Here is a 5,000-nt window from a genome sequence, read left to right on the forward strand (position 1 = left end):
TTTAGGAGTAACAAAAATAGCTGCCTTATTTTGTATCTTCTGTAGTCAATCGATAGAATATTTGGGGGAACCAGACAAAAGAACGTTCCAGTAACATATTCTACGATATAGTCCGTTCCAAGTCCCGTGCGCATGGAGTATTGCAAGTTCCTCCAAAGTTATGAAATGTGGTGCCGTGATATTTTGCATGCTGGCTTATTTTTAAGTGCATTACGAATTTTGAATACCGATAGTGATTGATCAATCAGTTTTCTCACAATCCTGAATTCCTTTGATCTTTTCATCGTTTGCAATAAAATATTACTTAAACTTTTAAATGTTTACAGTACTGGTGTGTTGGTCTCTTTCCCGTGAGGGAAAATAATCATAACAAAGTTGCATTCAGTAGCGTAGCTTAGCAAATAATTTTGTATTGTTTGAAATAGTTTGATAATAGATTCTAATTTAAATAGTACTTAAGGGGAGGTTTCACTGCAAAAATACTAATTTAGGGGTCGGAAATAATTTTTCTGGTTTTTTTTTTTTATATGAGCTTTATTTATTCAGCTTTACATGTTGAAAAATAACTCACAGTGTTTATAATTTATCTCTTCCCTGGTGTACATGGGACATAATGTAATAAATTGAACGACACAAGCAGCCCGTTAGGTGCTTATACATTTTTCGGACAAAGACATAGATGTCCAAAAAAATAAAAAAAACCCCATTGAATTCTCGAATTTTTACGCCCTTCTCCGATAGGGCGAGGGGAAATGCCTTTCACAAAGACATAACATCCGACCAACTGTTGAGCAAGACAACCCATAAAGGCCGGACAAGACATGTAACGAAATCCCACTGGTCACCAATCGACTACTCTACGTTTTCGCTATTCTTGAATGATGTTCTTTGGAAAAAAAAAAAAAGGGGGGGGGGGGGCGCTTTGAATGTGTTAAAGTGAAATATCACAGAATGTAAATTTCTTTAACACCACATTTCATATACGTTTTGACAGTATAACCGTTCAAAGTAACCGCAGATTTCAAATAAAAGAGATGCATATTGTAGATGACATAAAAAAAGAACAAAACAACTTTTAAGTTGACCTTTCCCCTCTGAGTTCCCGGTTGCGAGCCCTATTGCTATTTGCCGCATGCCATTAAAAAGAATTCCTCGCTTCACCTGCTCTCTGGTGAAATACTTGATCATTTGATGATGTATCAAATATACACGGCCCTAAGCCGTCCCAGAACAACCAACGTTTCTCTCCCAACTCGTCACCAACATAACATCAATTAAAAAAGATGTATAAACAATGTGCAAACTGATAAAAGACACAACATCCTATACCAAGTTCATTGACGCAGGAACAACATAATGCCATATTATGTCAACGATATAATTTAATTTATTATTAAACATCACAATCATATTATGGTAACGAAATATAATTTCATAATAATATCAACCTATCGCTAAACATATCTTTTGTTAAAGACAATATAAGTCACCAATTGGATTCAACAGTCGTAACATCACTTCCTTCCTAATGACGCATGGTAACTTAGTAACACTGGCTCTAAACTATCGGAACAACGGCGGACGCCCGTATGAAACATTTCTCCGGCGAGCATAAAAGCGTATCCAGAGGGGAAAAAACCCCATAAATTTGATCATGTTTTGACTTTTACACATTCTGATCACAAGGCATATGAAAAGTTCTAGCCAGCATGAAGAATAAAAAGTAATGATTTTCTTTGTTTAGAACCAAGATGGCCGCCGTTGCCGGGCGGCGTGACATCAGACTACTGAATCCAATTTGTAGCTTGCAATATAGGCCTACAGGTGTGTGGGTGGAGAACCCTGGTAGAAATGTTGGCTAGTCTCCAAAAAAGAAATGATTAGAGAGATTGGACTCACTTCAAAAACAAACCTAATTCACTACTACTCGTACTACTACTACTACTACTACTACTACTACTACTACTACTACTACTACTACTACTACTACTACTACTACTACTACTCCTACTCCTACTCCTACTCCTACTCCTACTACTACTACTACACTACTACTACTACTACTACTACTACTACTACTTCTACTACTACACTACTACTACATACTACTACTACTACTACTACTACTACTACTACTACTACTACTACTACTACTACTACTACTACTACTACTACTACTACTACTACTACTACTACTACTATCTACTACTACTACTACTACTACTACTACTACTACTACTACTACTACTACTACTACTACTCTATACTACTACTAACTACTACTTACTACTACTACTACTACTACTACTACTACTACTACTACTACTACTTACTACTAACTACTACTACTACTACTACTACTACTACTACTACTACTACTACTACTACTTATATATCTATATATTATTTATTATTATTATTATTATTATTATTTATAATATGTATATAATAATATAATAATAATATAATAATAATATATAATAATAATATTATTATTATTATTATTATTATTATTATTTTATTTTATTATTATTATTATTATTATTATTATTATTATTATTATTATTATTATTATTATTATTATTATTATTATTATTATTATTATTTGATATATTAAGTCGATGTACGATGGGAGGTAAATATGGACAGTCAATCCATTTCTGAAGTTGTATGGGGATGGGGGAGAGTGTCACTTATCCCGTATTTTGATTGGTGTGTGTGTGTGTGTGTGTGTGTGTGTGTGTGAGAGAGAGAGAGAGAGAGAGAGAGAGAGAGAGAGAGAGAGAGAGAGAGAGAGAGAGAGAGAGAGAGAGAGAGAGAAAGGGGGGGGGGGGGGCAGAGAGGAATACTGGTATACATGAATGTAATGATAGAGAACAGGTCCGCATGGATGTTATGCGTTTCGGTAAGACACTCATAACATCTGGCCGCCAGATGAATCCTACCAACACACAAAACATCTTAAACGTTTTATAGTCTGATAATTTATAGATTGTATGAAGTTCACGTCACTCAGGTCTTTGTTATTGTTTTTTTTTGCCATCGCGTTCATGAATAACTCTCACTAAACTGTATTAACCAGACTATGAAAGTTTAAGGTTACACATAGTTTTGTGAGTGGGTCCGTTATTCTTCCGGATGACAATGTTGTGAGCTTCTTAGCCAAGCGAATACTATCTATATATGCTCGATGGGTCACATTATTTACACTATTCAGTCAAAAAGCTAACGTACAGAAAGAATGATTTCATTTAATTTGATAGAATGAATAAAGACGATGTCACCCTGCTCTTTGTTGTCGATTTTAGACCACCAGTTGGGTGATAGATAAGGTCTCACTCAGACAATAAACGTTTAAGATGACACACACCTTTTTCGTGTCGGTACGATTCATTTGGCGTGCAGAACTGATGAGTTTTTCTTTTTTAATATGAATATACGGCATACCATCCATATTATATAAATAGAAGGAACATAACCACAAATTTTGAGATTCTATACAATGTGTTCCTTTTTTACCTATTTACCTCCCCTCGTTCATCTATAATTCTTCTCTTTATACCCTGAAAGTTCACGATGAACAGTAGGTTGTACACAGTACGAGTAAAGCCTACTGTTTTTATTTGAAAAAAAAGAATATTTTCATTAACTCATCCAACTGAATAGACAAATAAAATTAAAAGATATTTGACTCAGCTTTAGTAGCCTGTTAGGTGAATGGGTTTATCAAATTTTCTGTCCCTAGTTGTATCCAATACAATGTATACTATTAAAAGGACAGCTCTCGTGTAAACAATATTATTTGAGGGATCGATGGTTTCTACGAGTAAACAAAACTCACAAAATCATATGCAATTCATACGAACAACAAGCCACAACACCGAGATACCAGTTCCGTGTGGAAAGGTGTTTGTAGTTATTCTTTGTACACAAATCAAGGGACTGAATTTGGTAGATAACGCATTCACTCAATAGCATTCGGTAAATCATTGTGTTTTTCAGACTGCAGTCTACTCAGGCAACCTCCTCTTTCAAGTGGCTGTATGTTATGACTTTCCATTATTCGAGCTCCCTTGCAGCTTTATCACTCATTATTTAAATTTCATTCCAGTCATTTTCGTAATATTTTCTCACCAGCAGTCACTTTTCCGTCGTCCTCTTGCTCTTTTCCCTCCAATTTTTATTTATCAAATTCATGTCTTCAGACGTCTGACATGGCGTCTGCATACTACATACACACCTTTTGATACACACACTAACAATATATCGGGTGGTCACAAAAAAGTGAGACATTTCTCAAACGGTTGTATCTTCTAAATATTCAATCAGTATTCAAAAATTGTACACAGATATAGATGAACCTATTTTCAAGAAGCCTTAAAAATATTTCATTTAGGGTCTAATTGAAAAACAAAGACTTGAGCGAATTTCAGTAAAACTTGCAAACATTTCAAATATCAAACGCAAAAAGTTCATGTAAAATTTACTCGCATAATTAGAGATCTAAATGGTCAGTCGATCCACTGTTTTGTTGGATGACATTCTCCTCCAAACTGAAATCTATTTTCTAATCTCATCATAAGTGATCTTCTCCCAACATTCTTGAATTCTTTCATTTAGGGGTTTTTTTAGTAAAAAGGTATTGTCTGTTGCCTGTATATATATTTTTCTGTCAACGAGCTCCAAATGCAATAACCCATTATATTAAAACCATATTGTTTGATGTTAAAAAACTGTTGTGTGCATTTACTGGTATTTGAGGTTTCTCCATCCTGACTGTTGTAATATGAAATTGTTAAATGGGTTTAAAACCCAGCAATCGGACAATCTTTGAAACTGGATGTTACGCAAAATGACATTCTCTCAATATTTCAATGTTGTGGTTAATTAAAAAACAAAAACACCATATTAATGAAATTTCGTTAATATCGATATTATTGTTCTTTTACTTTTATGAAAATCTTTAAAATCTATGGAGAACTTTTTTGTGACCGCTCGAT

Source organism: Berghia stephanieae, chromosome 2 (genome assembly GCF_034508935.2).
Source record: "Berghia stephanieae isolate SIO BIC M18660-M18661 chromosome 2, UCSD_Bste_1.3, whole genome shotgun sequence".
Classification (NCBI taxonomy): domain Eukaryota; kingdom Metazoa; phylum Mollusca; class Gastropoda; order Nudibranchia; family Aeolidiidae; genus Berghia; species Berghia stephanieae.